This window comes from Sus scrofa, chromosome Y, assembly GCF_054392235.1.
Source record: "Sus scrofa isolate SSC_HxYL_T2T_F1_AM1 chromosome Y, Sscrofa_HxYL_maternal_Yorkshire_Landrace_v2.0, whole genome shotgun sequence".
Taxonomy (NCBI): Eukaryota; Metazoa; Chordata; class Mammalia; order Artiodactyla; family Suidae; genus Sus; species Sus scrofa.
In genome coordinates, this window is record NC_139402.1 from 39,561,901 (window position 1) to 39,583,609 (window position 21,709).

Below are 21,709 nucleotides of genomic sequence, written 5' to 3' on the forward strand. Positions count from 1 at the left end.
CCACTTTTCTCACACAGAGGTTGTTTGGTCACAAGGCTCCATGGGCATCATATCAGTGCCATGGCCACCTCTGGCACCGCACCTTTCGGAAGGAAGGCAACTCCACACACTGGGGAAGCCAATTTTCTCTATCATGATGGATCTCTGATAACATGTGCGGCACTTCAGGGTCAAGTGCTTTCTCAGTCACTGCCTCACACGAACACACTGGATAGAATCACATTTGGAGAGAAACGATGTCATTCCAAACTCCCAAACCAAAGTCCCCTGTACAATGAAATCAAGGAACGACTGAGGAAAAACACCCTCTGAGCTGCCAATTCAATAGGAAGGGCCTTTTCCGCTTAGGGAAAATAGAGGGTGTCTTTTACCTTGACCCACACCTCGTGTCCTTTGCGAAGGCATGGGTGCCCAGCAGGGAGGACTGCTTGCAACCGACATATTTCTAGAGACAGGCCAAGAACGAGTGAAAATCTAACGCAAGAGTCCTGATATAGCCTTTGTGTCTAATAGACCCCGGAAACACAGACAAGGGCTTGGGAATGACATTGTGCCCTGGATTGTAGCTTGTATCCAAATCTCATCTCTCTCTCTTTTTCTCTCTCTCTCTTTCTCTCACTCTCTCTCTCGGCTTCGTCCTCTTTCATATTCCCTCGAATCCTCCTCACCCAATGTGATCTGTACTGGTCCAGTTTGGCATATCTCAGACAGGAGAGCAGTCAAATTCTTTCACCAAGATTTTCCAACAGTCTTCCAAACTCCTATCAAATATAAAAGAATTTTTCCTGAAATAATTTCTCTATTTGTATGGAGATATTCCACCTTACACCGTGTACCACAACCTAACCATTGTCAGCCCTTCACACTGACAGATAACCATCCCATTTGTACGGCGTTCTACATGATCACATATTTGACTCCGAGATCAACATCTTTTCAACCACCTACACATAAGGGACCGAGTGAGACTTCACTTATCTGTAGCACAACCCACGTGTGTGTTCAGGTCTCTGAAGTTGCTGGTGAGGTGGATCTCTCGATTCATTCTAAGGAGAATTAGGAAATGAAGTCTCTGACTCTCCATGTCTCAGTGACTTGGCATCTACGAAGGGGTCTGAGCACCCTTCAGCAGGGTCTGAATGACAATGCGACAGAGTTCAAGGATTCGGTCCCCTCAAACCAGTCTCCATTTGGGACAATCCTCCTCCTTCTCTAGACCCTCAATTGGCAGGCCAGAGGCCCCTCTCGTCCAAGAGGGAAACCTCAAGACCTGCCCAAGGAGACCTCACCACACGGCTCACGGAGGAGAAGAGAGACTCCTGAAATTCTTGACAACTGTGTACCCCACAAACTAGCCAGCAGTGGAACTAGTCACCCCACTTCCATCCAGCACCCCATTAGACAGGACGTATTCTTATCAACCTGTGAAATACCCACCAGACCTATCACAGTTTCATTCTCGGGAAATTTGATACTGTGGATAGCTAGTGTGTGATATCATCTACTGAAGTTTATGTTCAGATGCAGAGAATTGTCCTTTCCCCATTCAAATTTTTCCTCAGGGTTGATATTGAGGGCCTCGTCCTTGTTTGAAGGCAGAGGGGCCTATTTTCATTTTTTGAGGTCTGGAATGAGATTGATCATCCCGGTCATACTTAGGAGTCTTTTATCCCCTGTTGGAAAAGAGTGGAAGTGATAAGCTCACTGGTCCATTGCAGATATATCATAATAAAACGCAAGCCTGAGCAGTGTATATTTACTCAGGAGCCTGATGAGAATGGTGGCCCTGAGAAGAATCCTGGAATAAATACGTATCATCCAATTGTCCAATACATCCAATGGATCCTCCTTTAATTTTGTATCCACATACCTCCAGATCATGAGCTCGGGCTGCCCGACGTACAACAATTGAGTCGTGATGGTGACAGACTCTCACTTTGAGCCCATCACTTGCCTCACTTCTCAGAGAGGGTCAGTGGTGTCACAATGCTTGGTGGGCATCATGCCATTGCCATGGCAACCATTGGGCCTGACCTTCTCAGATGGAAGGCAACTCCACCTCCTCTGTGCCCACCTGCTCTCTACAGAAGGATATCTCTTCCCCTGAACGTGCGTCAGGCTCAACACGGTGGTTCACGGACTGCTTCCCAGGAAGACACAGTCTACCATCTCATGTGGAAAGAAAATATGGGATTGAAAAAGACCCACTCCCCACGGAGCCTGAACATGAAAACAATGGCCGATGGAGGAAGAACAACACATGAGCATCCTTTTCCATGCGAGGAGGATTTTCCACTGAAGGAAACTATGGAATAACTTTTAAACTGATTTCCACCCCATGCCATTGGAGAAGATATAGGGACCATAGCAAGGCTCTCAAACCTGTCTTCCAGTATGGAGCAGGGATTGTAATGGACACATTTTGGAAGTCAGGCCAGGAAGGAGAGAAGACTCTGGTACAAGTGTGCTGCTTTGTCCCATTTGTGTACTATCCACCTTAAACAAAGACATGTCCTTGGAGAAACTATCCTGCCAATGAAGGTTGCTTGAATCAACAGCTCCTGTTCCTCTCTCTCTCTTTCTTTTGATCTCCTTCTCTCTAGGACTCTCACTCTCCCCTTTACACCCCTTCAATGTCTCTTGACTCCTTCTGCTACAAGCTGACCTAGGGTAATATTGGAAGTAATATATTAGCCGAGAGAATGGTCCAAGTGATCCCCCAGCCATTTCTCTTGTCATCCTAGGTCTGGTCAAATAAAAAATCAGTGGTCCAGAAAGACTTCCTGTGCTGTATGGAGACACCCCAACTAAGTAATCCTTCCACAACACTTCCCACATTCAGCTCTTCCGATGGACACGCTGACCAATTCATATGTACTTCGGTCTCTAGTGTCCCATATTGGACGCAGACAACAACACTCTTGAATCATTGATCACATGAGTGCTCTACCAAGAAATTGCTGATCTGAAGCATTCCCTACCTGGTCCATGAGGTATTGTGGATTTGCTCTGGTTTGGATCTCAGGACTCGTTCTTAGGGGATATAGAATATGCAGTCTATGACTCTTCATGTCTCAATGATTGGGCACCCAAACAATGGTCTGAGCAGCCTTGGCCCGTGGGCTGCCCAACCATAGCCCAGAGTGCAAGATGTCTGTCAACCAAAACCAGACTCTATGGAATAGACCTCCTCATTCTCTAGCCTCATGAGTGTCTGGGACAGAGCCCACTCCCTTCCAGGAGGGAACTTTCAATACCCTCACATTGCAGGCATCATCACAGGGCTCCTGCAAGATCAGACAATCGACCCACCTTTCCTTCCTTATGATTGTAGACACAACAAACACACTGGCACTGGCCCCAGGCACCACACTCCCCATACGCCCAAAATGAGAGGGAGGGCTTGTTCTTATCCACCTGTGGAAAAGGCACCTGAAATAGACCGGTTACATCTCGGTTAAATGGCCTCTGTTTGGAGGGCTCCCCTGTGGCTTAGGCTATGGAAATATGGATTCAGAAGTGTGGAGGTGAAATTGCCCCTTTGGGACTGTCTTCGTCAGGGGTTACATCCAGGGCCTCCTGCTTGGTGCAGAGCATTGGGGCATGGTTTCCTTGTTTGTGCCGTGGGATGTCTTGTTTCAAATGGCCAAGAAGCAGAATTCTTTCTTCATATTTAGGAACTCCCTTGAGGTATTCTGCCCACTGATGCCCTTAAGATATCACATGCTCAAACACCAAGCCTCTAGAATCCACATTGAGCTTGGGAGCCTGATGAGAGTGGTGGCTATGAGTCTACAGATGGAGATAATCGTGTTCATCCAAGAGGACCACCCATCTGATGGATCCTCCTTTCCATCAACTTCGACATTCCTCCAGAGCAAGAGCTCCTGGTGTCCATCATTGAACTCTCAAGGTTTAAGGTTGAGAATGTCCCACATATGGCCCATCACACACCACTTTTCTCACACAGAGGTTGTTTGGTCACAAGGCTCCATGGGCATCATATCAGTGCCATGGCCACCTCTGGCACCGCACCTTTCGGAAGGAAGGCAACTCCACACACTGGGGAAGCCAATTTTCTCTATCATGATGGATCTCTGATAACATGTGCGGCACTTCAGGGTCAAGTGCTTTCTCAGTCACTGCCTCACACGAACACACTGGATAGAATCACATTTGGAGAGAAACGATGTCATTCCAAACTCCCAAACCAAAGTCCCCTGTACAATGAAATCAAGGAACGACTGAGGAAAAACACCCTCTGAGCTGCCAATTCAATAGGAAGGGCCTTTTCCGCTTAGGGAAAATAGAGGGTGTGTTTTACCTTGACCCACACCTTGTGTCCTTTGCGAAGGCATGGGTGCCCAGCAGGGAGGACTGCTTGCAACCGACATATTTCTAGAGACAGGCCAAGAACGAGTGAAAATCTAACGCAAGAGTCCTGATATAGCCTTTGTGTCTAATAGACCCCGGAAACACAGACAAGGGCTTGGGAATGACATTGTGCCCTGGATTGTAGCTTGTATCCAAATCTCATCTCTCTCTCTTTTTCTCTCTCTCTCTTTCTCTCACTCTCTCTCTCGGCTTCGTCCTCTTTCATATTCCCTCGAATCCTCCTCACCCAATGTGATCTGTACTGGTCCAGTTTGGCATATCTCAGACAGGAGAGCAGTCAAATTCTTTCACCAAGATTTTCCAACAGTCTTCCAAACTCCTATCAAATATAAAAGAATTTTTCCTGAAATAATTTCTCTATTTGTATGGAGATATTCCACCTTACACCGTGTACCACAACCTAACCATTGTCAGCCCTTCACACTGACAGATAACCATCCCATTTGTACGGCGTTCTACATGATCACATATTTGACTCCGAGATCAACATCTTTTCAACCACCTACACATAAGGGACCGAGTGAGACTTCACTTATCTGTAGCACAACCCACGTGTGTGTTCAGGTCTCTGAAGTTGCTGGTGAGGTGGATCTCTCGATTCATTCTAAGGAGAATTAGGAAATGAAGTCTCTGACTCTCCATGTCTCAGTGACTTGGCATCTACGAAGGGGTCTGAGCACCCTTCAGCAGGGTCTGAATGACAATGCGACAGAGTTCAAGGATTCGGTCCCCTCAAACCAGTCTCCATTTGGGACAATCCTCCTCCTTCTCTAGACCCTCAATTGGCAGGCCAGAGGCCCCTCTCGTCCAAGAGGGAAACCTCAAGACCTGCCCAAGGAGCCCTCACCACACGGCTCACGGAGGATAAGAGAGACTCCTGAAATTCTTGACAACTGTGTACCCCACAAACTAGCCAGCAGTGGAACTAGTCACCCCACTTCCATCCAGCACCCCATTAGACAGGACGTATTCTTATCCACCTGTGAAATACCCACCAGACCTATCACAGCTTCATTCTCGGGAAATTTGATACTGTGGATAGCTAGTGTGTGATTTCATCTACTGAAGTTTATGTTCAGATGCAGAGAATTGTCCTTTCCCCATTCAAATTTTTCCTCAGGGTTGATATTGAGGGCCTCATCCTTGTTTGAAGGCAGAGGGGCCTATTTTCATTTTTTGAGGTCTGGAATGAGATTGATCATCCCGGTCATACTTAGGAGTCTTTTATCCCCTGTTGGAAAAGAGTGGAAGTGATAAGCTCACTGGTCCATTGCAGATATATCATAATAAAACGCAAGCCTGAGCAGTGTATATTTACTCAGGAGCCTGATGAGAATGGTGGCCCTGAGAAGAATCCTGGAATAAATACGTATCATCCAATTGTCCAATACATCCAATGGATCCTCCTTTAATTTTGTATCCACATACCTCCAGATCATGAGCTCGGGCTGCCCGATGTACAACAATTGAGTCGTGATGGTGACAGACTCTCACTTTGAGCCCATCACTTGCCTCACTTCTCAGAGAGGGTCAGTGGTGTCACAATGCTTGGTGGGCATCATGCCATTGCCATGGCAACCATTGGGCCTGACCTTCTCAGATGGAAGGCAACTCCACCTCCTCTGTGCCCACCTGCTCTCTACAGAAGGATATCTCTTCCCCTGAACGTGCGTCAGGCTCAACACGGTGGTTCACGGACTGCTTCCCAGGAAGACACAGTCTACCATCTCATGTGGAAAGAAAATATGGGATTGAAAAAGACCCACTCCCCACGGAGCCTGAACATGAAAACAATGGCCGATGGAGGAAGAACAACACATGAGCATCCTTTTCCATGCGAGGAGGATTTTCCACTGAAGGAAACTATGGAATAACTTTTAAACTGATTTCCACCCCATGCCATTGGAGAAGATATAGGGACCATAGCAAGGCTCTCAAACCTGTCTTCCAGTATGGAGCAGGGATTGTAATGGACACATTTTGGAAGTCAGGCCAGGAAGGAGAGAAGACTCTGGTACAAGTGTGCTGCTTTGTCCCATTTGTGTACTATCCACCTTAAACAAAGACATGTCCTTGGAGAAACTATCCTGCCAATGAAGGTTGCTTGAATCAACAGCTCCTGTTCCTCTCTCTCTCTTTCTTTTGATCTCCTTCTCTCTAGGACTCTCACTCTCCCCTTTACACCCCTTCAATGTCTCTTGACTCCTTCTGCTACAAGCTGACCTAGGGTAATATTGGAAGTAATATATTAGCCGAGAGAATGGTCCAAGTGATCCCCCAGCCATTTCTCTTGTCATCCTAGGTCTGGTCAAATAAAAAATCAGTGGTCCAGAAAGACTTCCTGTGCTGTATGGAGACACCCCAACTAAGTAATCCTTCCACAACACTTCCCACATTCAGCTCTTCCGATGGACACGCTGACCAATTCATATGTACTTCGGTCTCTAGTGTCCCATATTGGACGCAGACAACAACACTCTTGAATCATTGATCACATGAGTGCTCTACCAAGAAATTGCTGATCTGAAGCATTCCCTACCTGGTCCATGAGGTATTGTGGATTTGCTCTGGTTTGGATCTCAGGACTCGTTCTTAGGGGATATAGAATATGCAGTCTATGACTCTTCATGTCTCAATGATTGGGCACCCAAACAATGGTCTGAGCAGCCTTGGCCAGTGGGCTGCACAACCATAGCCCAGAGTGCAAGATGTCTGTCAACCAAAACCAGTCTCTATGGAATAGACCTCCTCATTCTCTAGCCTCATGAGTGTCTGGGACAGAGCCCACTCCCTTCCAGGAGGGAACTTTCAATACCCTCACATTGCAGGCATCATCACAGGGCTCCTGCAAGATCAGACAATCGACCCACCTTTCCTTCCTTATGATTGTAGACACAACAAACACACTGGCACTGGCCCCAGGCACCACACTCCCCATACGCCCAAAATGAGAGGGAGGGCTTGTTCTTATCCACCTGTGGAAAAGGCACCTGAAATAGACCGGTTACATCTCGGTTAAATGGCCTCTGTTTGGAGGGCTCCCCTGTGGCTTAGGCTATGGAAATATGGATTCAGAAGTGTGGAGGTGAAATTGCCCCTTTGGGACTGTCTTCGTCAGGGGTTACATCCAGGGCCTCCTGCTTGGTGCAGAGCATTGGGGCATGGTTTCCTTGTTTGTGCCGTGGGATGTCTTGTTTCAAATGGCCAAGAAGCAGAATTCTTTCTTCATATTTAGGAACTCCCTTGAGGTATTCTGCCCACTGATGCCCTTAAGATATCACATGCTCAAACACCAAGCCTCTAGAATCCACATTGAGCTTGGGAGCCTGATGAGAGTGGTGGCTATGAGTCTACAGATGGATATAATAATAGTGTTCATCCAAGAGGAGCACCCATCTGATGGATCCTCCTTTCCATCAACTTCGACATTCCTCCAGAGCAAGAGCTCCTGGTGTCCATCATTGAACTCTCAAGGTTTAAGGTTGAGAATGTCCCACATATGGCCCATCACACACCACTTTTCTCACACAGAGGTTGTTTGGTCACAAGGCTCCATGGGCATCATATCAGTGCCATGGCCACCTCTGGCACCGCACCTTTCGGAAGGAAGGCAACTCCACACACTGGGGAAGCCAATTTTCTCTATCATGATGGATCTCTGATAACATGTGCGGCACTTCAGGGTCAAGTGCTTTCTCAGTCACTGCCTCACACGAACACACTGGATAGAATCACATTTGGAGAGAAACGATGTCATTCCAAACTCCCAAACCAAAGTCCCCTGTACAATGAAATCAAGGAACGACTGAGGAAAAACACCCTCTGAGCTGCCAATTCAATAGGAAGGGCCTTTTCCGCTTAGGGAAAATAGAGGGTGTGTTTTACCTTGACCCACACCTCGTGTCCTTTGCGAAGGCATGGGTGCCCAGCAGGGAGGACTGCTTGCAACCGACATATTTCTAGAGACAGGCCAAGAACGAGTGAAAATCTAACGCAAGAGTCCTGATATAGCCTTTGTGTCTAATAGACCCCGGAAACACAGACAAGGGCTTGGGAATGACATTGTGCCCTGGATTGTAGCTTGTATCCAAATCTCATCTCTCTCTCTTTTTCTCTCTCTCTCTTTCTCTCACTCTCTCTCTCGGCTTCGTCCTCTTTCATATTCCCTCGAATCCTCCTCACCCAATGTGATCTGTACTGGTCCAGTTTGGCATATCTCAGACAGGAGAGCAGTCAAATTCTTTCACCAAGATTTTCCAACAGTCTTCCAAACTCCTATCAAATATAAAAGAATTTTTCCTGAAATAATTTCTCTATTTGTATGGAGATATTCCACCTTACACCGTGTACCACAACCTAACCATTGTCAGCCCTTCACACTGACAGATAACGATCCCATTTTTACGGCGTTCTACATGATCACATATTTGACTCCGAGATCAACATCTTTTCAACCACCTACACATAAGGGACCGAGTGAGACTTCACTTATCTGTAGCACAACCCACGTGTGTGTTCAGGTCTCTGAAGTTGCTGGTGAGGTGGATCTCTCGATTCATTCTAAGGAGAATTAGGAAATGAAGTCTCTGACTCTCCATGTCTCAGTGACTTGGCATCTACGAAGGGGTCTGAGCACCCTTCAGCAGGGTCTGAATGACAATGCGACAGAGTTCAAGGATTCGGTCCCCTCAAACCAGTCTCCATTTGGGACAATCCTCCTCCTTCTCTAGACCCTCAATTGGCAGGCCAGAGGCCCCTCTCGTCCAAGAGGGAAACCTCAAGACCTGCCCAAGGAGCCCTCACCACACGGCTCACGGAGGATAAGAGAGACTCCTGAAATTCTTGACAACTGTGTACCCCACAAACTAGCCAGCAGTGGAACTAGTCACCCCACTTCCATCCAGCACCCCATTAGACAGGACGTATTCTTATCCACCTGTGAAATACCCACCAGACCTATCACAGCTTCATTCTCGGGAAATTTGATACTGTGGATAGCTAGTGTGTGATTTCATCTACTGAAGTTTATGTTCAGATGCAGAGAATTGTCCTTTCCCCATTCAAATTTTTCCTCAGGGTTGATATTGAGGGCCTCATCCTTGTTTGAAGGCAGAGGGGCCTATTTTCATTTTTTGAGGTCTGGAATGAGATTGATCATCCCGGTCATACTTAGGAGTCTTTTATCCCCTGTTGGAAAAGAGTGGAAGTGATAAGCTCACTGGTCCATTGCAGATATATCATAATAAAACGCAAGCCTGAGCAGTGTATATTTACTCAGGAGCCTGATGAGAATGGTGGCCCTGAGAAGAATCCTGGAATAAATACGTATCATCCAATTGTCCAATACATCCAATGGATCCTCCTTTAATTTTGTATCCACATACCTCCAGATCATGAGCTCGGGCTGCCCGATGTACAACAATTGAGTCGTGATGGTGACAGACTCTCACTTTGAGCCCATCACTTGCCTCACTTCTCAGAGAGGGTCAGTGGTGTCACAATGCTTGGTGGGCATCATGCCATTGCCATGGCAACCATTGGGCCTGACCTTCTCAGATGGAAGGCAACTCCACCTCCTCTGTGCCCACCTGCTCTCTACAGAAGGATATCTCTTCCCCTGAACGTGCGTCAGGCTCAACACGGTGGTTCACGGACTGCTTCCCAGGAAGACACAGTCTACCATCTCACGTGCAAAGAAAATATGGGATTGAAAAAGACCCACTCCCCACGGAGCCTGAACATGAAAACAATGGCCGATGGAGGAAGAACAACACATGAGCATCCTTTTCCATGGGAGGAGGATTTTCCACTGAAGGAAACTATGGAATAACTTTTAAACTGATTTCCACCCCATGCCATTGGAGAAGATATAGGGACCATAGCAAGGCTCTCAAACCTGTCTTCCAGTATGGAGCAGGGATTGTAGTGGACACATTTTGGAAGTCAGGCCAGGAAGGAGAGAAGACTCTGGTACAAGTGTGCTGCTTTGTCCCATTTGTGTGCTATCCACCTTAAACAAAGACATGTCCTTGGAGAAACTATCCTGCCAATGAAGGTTGCTTGAATCAACAGCTCCTGTTCCTCTCTCTCTCTTTCTTTTGATCTCCTTCTCTCTAGGACTCTCACTCTCCCCTTTACACCCCTTCAATGTCTCTTGACTCCTCCTGCTACAAGCTGACCTAGGGTGATATTGGAAGTAATATATTAGCCGAGAGAATGGTCCAAGTGATGCCCCAGCCATTTCTCCTTGTCATCCTAGGTCTGGTCAAATATAAAATCAGCGGTCCAGAAAGTCTTCCTGTGCTGTATGGAGACACCCCAACTAAGTCTTCCTTCCACAACATTTCCCACATTCAGCTCTTCCGATGGACACTCTGACCACTTCATATGTCCTTCGGTCTCTAGGGTCCCATATTGGACTCAGACAACAACACTCTTGAAACATTGATCACATGAGTGCTCTACCAAGAAATTGCTGATCTGAAGCATTCCCTACCTGGTCCATGAGGTATTGTGGATTTGCTCTCGTTTGGATCTCTGGACTCGTTCTTAGGGGATATAGAATATGCAGTCTATGACTCTTCATGTCTCAATGATTGGGCACCCAAACAATGATCTGAGCAGCCTTGGCCAGTGGGCTGGGCAACCATAGCCCAGAGTGCAAGATGTCTGTCAACCAAAACCAGTCTCTATGGAATAGACCTCCTCATTCTCTAGCCTCATGAGTGTCAGGGACAGAGCCCACTCCCTTCCAGGAGGGAAGTTTCAATTCCCTCACATTGCAGGCATCATCACAGGGCTCCTGCAAGATCAGACAATCGACCCACCTTTCCTTCCTTATGATTGTAGACACAACAAACACACTGGCACTGGCCCCAGGCACCACACTCCCCATACGCCCAAAATGAGAGGGAGGGCTTGTTCTTATCCACCTGTGGAAAAGGCACCTGAAATAGACCGGTTACATCTCGGTTAAATGGCCTCTGTTTGGAGGGCTCCCCTGTGGCTTAGGCTATGGAAATATGGCTTCAGAAGTGTGGAGCTGAAAATGCCCCATTGGGACTGTCTTCGTCAGGGGTTACATCCAGGGCCTCCTGCTTGGTGGAGAGCATTGGGGCATGGTTTCCTTGTTTGTGCCGTGGGATGTCTTGTTTCAAATGGCCAAGAAGCAGAATTCTTTCTTCATATTTAGGAACTCCCTTGAGGTATTCTGCCCACTGATGCCCTTAAGATATCACATGCTCAAACACCAAGCCTCTAGAATCCACATTGAGCTTGGGAGCCTGATGAGAGTGGTGGCTATGAGTCTACAGATGGAGATAATCGTGTTCATCCAAGAGGACCACCCATCTGATGGATCCTCCTTTCCATCAACTTCGACATTCCTCCAGAGCAAGAGCTCCTGGTGTCCATCATTGAACTCTCAAGGTTTAAGGTTGAGAATGTCCCACATATGGCCCATCACACACCACTTTTCTCACACAGAGGTTGTTTGGTCACAAGGCTCCATGGGCATCATATCAGTGCCATGGCCACCTCTGGCACCGCACCTTTCGGAAGGAAGGCAACTCCACACACTGGGGAAGCCAATTTTCTCTATCATGATGGATCTCTGATAACATGTGCGGCACTTCAGGGTCAAGTGCTTTCTCAGTCACTGCCTCACACGAACACACTGGATAGAATCACATTTGGAGAGAAACGATGTCATTCCAAACTCCCAAACCAAAGTCCCCTGTACAATGAAATCAAGGAACGACTGAGGAAAAACACCCTCTGAGCTGCCAATTCAATAGGAAGGGCCTTTTCCGCTTAGGGAAAATAGAGGGTGTGTTTTACCTTGACCCACACCTCGTGTCCTTTGCGAAGGCATGGGTGCCCAGCAGGGAGGACTGCTTGCAACCGACATATTTCTAGAGACAGGCCAAGAACGAGTGAAAATCTAACGCAAGAGTCCTGATATAGCCTTTGTGTCTAATAGACCCCGGAAACACAGACAAGGGCTTGGGAATGACATTGTGCCCTGGATTGTAGCTTGTATCCAAATCTCATCTCCTTCTCTTTCTCTCTATCTCTCTCTCTCACTCTCTCTCTCGGCTTCGTCCTCCTTCATATTCCCTCGAATCCTCCTCATCCAATGTGATCTGTGTTGGTCCAGTTTGGCATATCTCAGCCAGGAGAGCAGTCAAATTCTTTCACCAAGATTTTCCAACAGTCTTCCAAACTCCTCTCAAATATAAAAGAATTTTTCCTGAAATAATTTCTCTATTTGTATGGAGATATTCCACCTTACACAGTGTACCACTACCTTACCATTGTCAGTCCTTCACACTGACAGATAACCATCCCATTTGTACGGCGTTCTACATGATCACATATTTGACTCCGAGATCAACATCTTTTCAACCACCTACACATAAGGGACCGAGTGAGACTTCACTTATCTGTAGCACAATCCACGTGTGTGTTCAGGTCTCGGACGTTGCTGGTGAGGTGGATCTCTCGATTCATTCTAAGGAGAATTAGGAAATGAAGTCTCTGACTCTCCTTGTCTCAGTGACTTGGCATCTACGAAGGGGTCTGAGCACCCTTCAGCAGGGTCTGAATGACAATGCGACAGAGTTCAAGGATTCGGTCCCCTCAAACCAGTCTCCATTTGGGACAATCCTCCTCCTTCTCTAGACCCTCAATTGGCAGGCCAGAGGCCCCTCTCGTCCAAGAGGGAAACCTCAAGACCTGCCCAAGGAGCCCTCACCACACGGCTCACGGAGGAGAAGAGAGACTCCTGAAATTCTTGACAATTGTGTACCCCACAAACAAGCCAGCAGTGGAACTAGTCACCCCACTTCCATCCAGCACCACATTAGACAGGACGTATTCTTATCAACCTGTGAAATACCCACCAGACCTATCACAGCTTCATTCTCGGGAAATTTGATACTGTGGATAGCTAGTGTGTGATTTCATCTACTGAAGTTTATGTTCAGATGCAGAGAATTGTCCTTTCCCCATTCAAATTTTTCCTCAGGGTTGATATTGAGGGCCTCGTCCTTGTTTGAAGGCAGAGGGGCCTATTTTCATTTTTTGAGGTCTGGAATGAGATTGATCATCCCGGTCATACTTAGGAGTCTTTTATCCCCTGTTGGAAAAGAGTGGAAGTGATAAGCTCACTGGTCCATTGCAGATATATCATAATACAACGCAAGCCTGAGCAGTGTATATTTACTCAGGAGCCTGATGAGAATGGTGGCCCTGAGAAGAATCCTGGAATAAATACGTATCATCCAATTGTCCAATACATCCAATGGATCCTCCTTTAATTTTGTATCCACATACCTCCAGATCATGAGCTCGGGCTGCCCGATGTACAACAATTGAGTCGTGATGGTGACAGACTCTCACTTTGAGCCCATCACTTGCCTCACTTCTCAGAGAGGGTCAGTGGTGTCACAATGCTTGGTGGGCATCATGCCATTGCCATGGCAACCATTGGGCCTGACCTTCTCAGATGGAAGGCAACTCCACCTCCTCTGTGCCCACCTGCTCTCTACAGAAGGATATCTCTTCCCCTGAACGTGCGTCAGGCTCAACACGGTGGTTCACGGACTGCTTCCCAGGAAGACACAGTCTACCATCTCATGTGGAAAGAAAATATGGGATTGAAAAAGACCCACTCCCCACGGAGCCTGAACATGAAAACAATGGCCGATGGAGGAAGAACAACACAAGAGCATCCTTTTCCATGCGAGGAGGATTTTCCACTGAAGGAAACTATGGAATAACTTTTAAACTGATTTCCACCCCATGCCATTGGAGAAGATATAGGGACCATAGCAAGGCTCTCAAACCTGTCTTCCAGTATGGAGCAGGGATTGTAGTGGACACATTTTGGAAGTCAGGCCAGGAAGGAGAGAAGACTCTGGTACAAGTGTGCTGCTTTGTCCCATTTGTGTGCTATCCACCTTAAACAAAGACATGTCCTTGGAGAAACTATCCTGCCAATGAAGGTTGCTTGAATCAACAGCTCCTGTTCCTCTCTCTCTCTTTCTTTTGATCTCCTTCTCTCTAGGACTCTCACTCTCCCCTTTACACCCCTTCAATGTCTCTTGAATCCTCCTGCTACAAGCTGAACTAGGGTGATATTGGAAGTAATATATTAGCCGAGAGAATGGTCCAAGTGATCCCCCAGCCATTTCTCCTTGTCATCCTAGGTCTGGTCAAATATAAAATCAGCGGTCCAGAAAGTCTTCCTGTGCTGTATGGAGACACCCCAACTAAGTCTTCCTTCCACAACATTTCCCACATTCAGCTCTTCCGATGGACACGCTGACGACTTCATATGTCCTTCGGTCTCTAGGGTCCCATATTGGACTCAGACAACAACACTCTTGAAACATTGATCACATGAGTGCTCCACCAAGAAATTGCTGATCTGAAGCATTCCCTACCTGGTCCATGAGGTATTGTGGATTTGCTCTCGTTTGGATCTCTGGACTCGTTCTTAGGGGATATAGAATATGCAGTCTATGACTCTTCATGTCTCAATGATTGGGCACCCAAACAATGATCTGAGCAGCCTTGGCCAGTGGGCTGCACAACCATAGCCCAGAGTGCAAGATGTCTGTCAACCAAAACCAGTCTCTATGGAATAGACCTCCTCATTCTCTAGCCTCATGAGTGTCAGGGACAGAGCCCACTCCCTTCCAGGAGGGAACTTTCAATTCCCTCACATTGCAGGCATCATCACAGGGCTCCTGCAAGATCAGACAATCGACCCACCTTTCCTTCCTTATGATTGTAGACACAACAAACACACTGGCACTGGCCCCAGGCACCACACTCCCCATACGCCCAAAATGAGAGGGAGGGCTTGTTCTTATCCACCTGTGGAAAAGGCACCTGAAATAGACCGGTTACATCTCGGTTAAATGGCCTCTGTTTGGAGGGCTCCCCTGTGGCTTAGGCTATGGAAATATGGCTTCAGAAGTGTGGAGCTGAAAATGCCCCATTGGGACTGTCTTCGTCAGGGGTTACATCCAGGGCCTCCTGCTTGGTGGAGAGCATTGGGGCATGGTTTCCTTGTTTGTGCCGTGGGATGTCTTGTTTCAAATGGCCAAGAAGCAGAATTCTTTCTTCATATTTAGGAACTCCCTTGAGGTATTCTGCCCACTGATGCCCTTAAGATATCACATGCTCAAACACCAAGCCTCTAGAATCCACATTGAGCTTGGGAGCCTGATGAGAGTGGTGGCTATGAGTCTACAGATGGAGATAATCGTGTTCATCCAAGAGGACCACCCATCTGATGGATCCTCCTTTCCATCAACTTCGACATTCCTCCAGAGCAAGAGCTCCTGGTGTCCATCATTGAACTCTCAAGGTTTAAGGTTGAGAATGTCCCACATATGGCATATCACACACCACTTTTCTCACACAGAGGTTGTTTGGTCACAAGGCTCCATGGGCATCATATCAGTGCCATGGCCACCTCTGGCACCGCACCTTTCGGAAGGAAGGCAACTCCACACACTGGGGAAGCCAATTTTCTCTATCATGATGGATCTCTGATAACATGTGCGGCACTTCAGGGTCAAGTGCTTTCTCAGTCACTGCCTCACACGAACACACTGGATAGAATCACATTTGGAGAGAAACGATGTCATTCCAAACTCCCAAACCAAAGTCCCCTGTACAATGAAATCAAGGAACGACTGAGGAAAAACACCCTCTGAGCTGCCAATTCAATAGGAAGGGCCTTTTCCGCTTAGGGAAAATAGAGGGTGTGTTTTACCTTGACCCACACCTCGTGTCCTTTGCGAAGGCATGGGTGCCCAGCAGGGAGGACTGCTTGCAACCGACATATTTCTAGAGACAGGCCAAGAACGAGTGAAAATCTAACGCAAGAGTCCTGATATAGCCTTTGTGTCTAATAGACCCCGAAAAAACAGACAAGGGCTTGGGAATGACATTGTGCCCTGGATTGTAGCTTGTATCCAAATCTCATCTCCTTCTCTTTCTCTCTATCTCTCTCTCTCACTCTCTCTCTCGGCTTCGTCCTCCTTCATATTCCCTCGAATCCTCCTCATCCAATGTGATCTGTGCTGGTCCAGTTTGGCATATCTCAGCCAGGAGAGCAGTCAAATTCTTTCACCAAGATTTTCCAAGAGTCTTCCAATCTCCTCTCAAATATAAAGAATTTTTCCTGAAATAATTTCTCTATTTGTATGGAGATATTCCACCTTACACAGTGTACCACTACCTTACCATTGTCAGCCCTTCACACTGACAGATAACCATCCCATTTGTACGGCGTTCTACATGATCACATATTTGACTCCGAGATCAACATCTTTTCAACCACCTACACATAAGGGACCGAGTGAGACTTCACTTATCTGTAGCACAACCCACGTGTGTGTTCAGGTCTCGGAAGTTGCTGGTGAGGTGGATCTCTCGATTCATTCTAAGGAGAATTAGGAAATGAAGTCTCTGACTCTCCTTGTCTCAGTGACTTGGCATCTACGAAGGGGTCTGAGCACCCTTCAGCAGGGTCTGAATGACAATGCGACAGAGTTCAAGGATTCGGTCCCCTCAAACCAGTCTCCATTTGGGACAATCCTCCTCCTTCTCTAGACCCTCCATTGGCAGGCCAGAGGCCCCTCTCGTCCAAGAGGGAAACCTCAAGACCTGCCCAAGGAGCCCTCACCACACGGCTCACGGAGGAGAAGAGAGACTCCTGAAATTCCTGACATCTGTGTACCCCACAAACTAGCCAGCAGTGGAACTAGTCACCCCACTTCCATCCAGCACCCCATTAGACAGGACGTATTCTTATCAACCTGTGAAATACCCACCAGACCTATCACAGCTTCATTCTCGGGAAATTTGATACTGTGGATAGCTAGTGTGTGATTTCATCTACTGAAGTTTATGTTCAGATGCAGAGAATTGTCCTTTCCCCATTCAAATTTTTCCTCAGGGTTGATATTGAGGGCCTCGTCCTTGTTTGAAGGCAGAGGGGCCTATTTTCATTTTTTGAGGTCTGGAATGAGATTGATCATCCCGGTCATACTTAGGAGTCTTTTATCCCCTGTTGGAAAAGAGTGGAAGTGATAAGCTCACTGGTCCATTGCAGATATATCATAATAAAACGCAAGCCTGAGCAGTGTATATTTACTCAGGAGCCTGATGAGAATGGTGGCCCTGAGAAGAATCCTGGAATAAATACGTATCATCCAATTGTCCAATACATCCAATGGATCCTCCTTTAATTTTGTATCCACATACCTCCAGATCATGAGCTCGGGCTGCCCGATGTACAACAATTGAGTCGTGATGGTGACAGACTCTCACTTTGAGCCCATCACTTGCCTCACTTCTCAGAGAGGGTCAGTGGTGTCACAATGCTTGGTGGGCATCATGCCATTGCCATGGCAACCATTGGGCCTGACCTTCTCAGATGGAAGGCAACTCCACCTCCTCTGTGCCCACCTGCTCTCTACAGAAGGATATCTCTTCCCCTGAACGTGCGTCAGGCTCAACACGGTGGTTCACGGACTGCTTCCCAGGAAGACACAGTCTACCATCTCATGTGGAAAGAAAATATGGGATTGAAAAAGACCCACTCCCCACGGAGCCTGAACATGAAAACAATGGCCGATGGAGGAAGAACAACACATGAGCATCCTTTTCCATGCGAGGAGGATTTTCCACTGAAGGAAACTATGGAATAACTTTTAAACTGATTTCCACCCCATGCCATTGGAGAAGATATAGGGACCATAGCAAGGCTCTCAAACCTGTCTTCCAGTATGGAGCAGGGATTGTAATGGACACATTTTGGAAGTCAGGCCAGGAAGGAGAGAAGACTCTGGTACAAGTGTGCTGCTTTGTCCCATTTGTGTGCTATCCACCTTAAACAAAGACATGTCCTTGGAGAAACTATCCTGCCAATGAAGGTTGCTTGAATCAACAGCTCCTGTTCCTCTCTCTCTCTTTCTTTTGATCTCCTTCTCTCTAGGACTCTCACTCTCCCCTTTACACCCCTTCAATGTCTCTTGAATCCTCCTGCTACAAGCTGACCTAGGGTGATATTGGAAGTAATATATTAGCCGAGAGAATGGTCCAAGGGATCCCCCAGCCATTTCTCCTTGTCATCCTAGGTCTGGTCAAATAAAAAATCAGTGGTCCAGAAAGACTTCCTGTGCTGTATGGAGACACCACAACTAAGTCAACCTTCCACAACAATTCCCACATTCAGCCCTTCCGATGGACACGCTGACCACTTCATATGTCCTTCGGTCCCTAGGGTCCCATATTGGACTCAGACAACAACACTCTTGAAACATTGATCACATGAGTGCTCTACCAAGAAATTGCTGATCTGAAGCATTCCCTACCTGGTCCATGAGGTCTTGTGGATTTGCTCTGGTTTGGATCTCTGGACTCGTTCTTAGGGGATATAGAATATGCAGTCTATGACTCTTCATGTCTCAATGATTGGGCACCCAAACAATGGTCTGAGCAGCCTTGGCCAGTGGGCTGGGCAACCATAGCCCAGAGTGCAAGATGTCTGTCAACCAAAACCAGTCTCTATGGAATAGACCTCCTCATTCTCTAGCCTCATGAGTGTCTGGGACAGAGCCCACACCCTTCCAGGAGGGAACTTTCAATTCCCTCACATTGCAGGCATCATCACAGGGCTCCTGCAAGATCAGACAATCGACCCACCTTTCCTTCCTTATGATTGTAGACACAACAAACACACTGGCACTGGCCCCAGGCACCACACTCCCCATACGCCCAAAATGAGAGGGAGGGCTTGTTCTTATCCACCTGTGGAAAAGGCACCTGAAATAGACCGGTTACATCTCGGTTAAATGGCCTCTGTTTGGAGGGCTCCCCTGTGGCTTAGGCTATGGAAATATGGCTTCAGAAGTGTGGAGCTGAAAATGCCCCATTGGGACTGTCTTCGTCAGGGGTTACATCCAGGGCCTCCTGCTTGGTGGAGAGCATTGGGGCATGGTTTCCTTGTTTGTGCCGTGGGATGTCTTGTTTCAAATGGCCAAGAAGCAGAATTCTTTCTTCATATTTAGGAACTCCCTTGAGGTATTCTGCCCACTGATGCCCTTAAGATATCACATGTTCAAACACCAAGCCTCTAGAATCCACATTGAGCTTGGGAGCCTGATGAGAGTGGTGGCTATGAGTCTACAGATGGAGATAATCGTGTTCATCCAAGAGGACCACCCATCTGATGGATCCTCCTTTCCATCAACTTCGACATTCCTCCAGAGCAAGAGCTCCTGGTGTCCATCATTGAACTCTCAAGGTTTAAGGTTGAGAATGTCCCACATATGGCCCATCACACACCACTTTTCTCACACAGAGGTTGTTTGGTCACAAGGCTCCATGGGCATCATATCAGTGCCATGGCCACCTCTGGCACCGCACCTTTCGGAAGGAAGGCAACTCCACACACTGGGGAAGCCAATTTTCTCTATCATGATGGATCTCTGATAACATGTGCGGCACTTCAGGGTCAAGTGCTTTCTCAGTCACTGCCTCACACGAACACACTGGATAGAATCACATTTGGAGAGAAACGATGTCATTCCAAACTCCCAAACCAAAGTCCCCTGTACAATGAAATCAAGGAACGACTGAGGAAAAACACCCTCTGAGCTGCCAATTCAATAGGAAGGGCCTTTTCCGCTTAGGGAAAATAGAGGGTGTGTTTTACCTTGACCCACACCTCGTGTCCTTTGGGAAGGCATGGGTGCCCAGCAGGGAGGACTGCTTGCAACCGACATATTTCTAGAGACAGGCCAAGAACGAGTGAAAATCTAACGCAAGAGTCCTGATATAGCCTTTGTGTCTAATAGACCCCGGAAACACAGACAAGGGCTTGGGAATGACATTGTGCCCTGGATTGTAGCTTGTATCCAAATCTCATCTCCTTCTCTTTCTCTCTATCTCTCTCTCTCACTCTCTCTCTCGGCTTCGTCCTCCTTCATATTCCCTCGAATCCTCCTCACCCAATATGATCTGTACTGGTCCAGTTTGGCATATCTCAACCAGGAGAGCAGTCAAATTCTTTAACCAAGATTTTCCAACAGTCTTCCAAACTCCTCTCAAATATAAAAGAATTTTTCCTGAAATAATTTCTCTATTTGTATGGAGATATTCCACCTTACACAGTGTACCACTACCTTACCATTGTCAGCCCTTCACACTGACAGATAACCATCCCATTTGTACGGCGTTCTACATGATCACATATTTGACTCCGAGATCAACATCTTTTCAACCACCTACACATAAGGGACCGAGTGAGACTTCACTTATCTGTAGCACAACCCACGTGTGTGTTCAGGTCTCGGAAGTTGCTGGTGAGGTGGATCTCTCGATTCATTCTAAGGAGAATTAGGAAATGAAGTCTCTGACTCTCCTTGTCTCAGTGACTTGGCATCTACGAAGGGGTCTGAGCACCCTTCAGCAGGGTCTGAATGACAATGCGACAGAGTTCAAGGATTCGGTCCCCTCAAACCAGTCTCCATTTGGGACAATCCTCCTCCTTCTCTAGACCCTCAATTGGCAGGCCAGAGGCCCCTCTCGTCCAAGAGGGAAACCTCAAGACCTGCCCAAGGAGCCCTCACCACACGGCTCACGGAGGAGAAGAGAGACTCCTGAAATTCCTGACATCTGTGTACCCCACAAACTAGCCAGCAGTGGAACTAGTCACCCCACTTCCATCCAGCACCCCATTAGACAGGACGTATTCTTATCAACCTGTGAAATACCCACCAGACCTATCACAGCTTCATTCTCGGGAAATTTGATACTGTGGATAGCTAGTGTGTGATTTCATCTACTGAAGTTTATGTTCAGATGCAGAGAATTGTCCTTTCCCCATTCAAATTTTTCCTCAGGGTTGATATTGAGGGCCTCGTCCTTGTTTGAAGGCAGAGGGGCCTATTTTCATTTTTTGAGGTCTGGAATGAGATTGATCATCCCGGTCATACTTAGGAGTCTTTTATCCCCTGTTGGAAAAGAGTGGAAGTGATAAGCTCACTGGTCCATTGCAGATATATCATAATAAAACGCAAGCCTGAGCACTGTATATTTACTCAGGAGCCTGATGAGAATGGTGGCCCTGAGAAGAATCCTGGAATAAATACGTATCATCCAATTGTCCAATACATCCAATGGATCCTCCTTTAATTTTGTATCCACATACCTCCAGATCATGAGCTCGGGCTGCCCGATGTACAACAATTGAGTCGTGATGGTGACAGACTCTCACTTTGAGCCC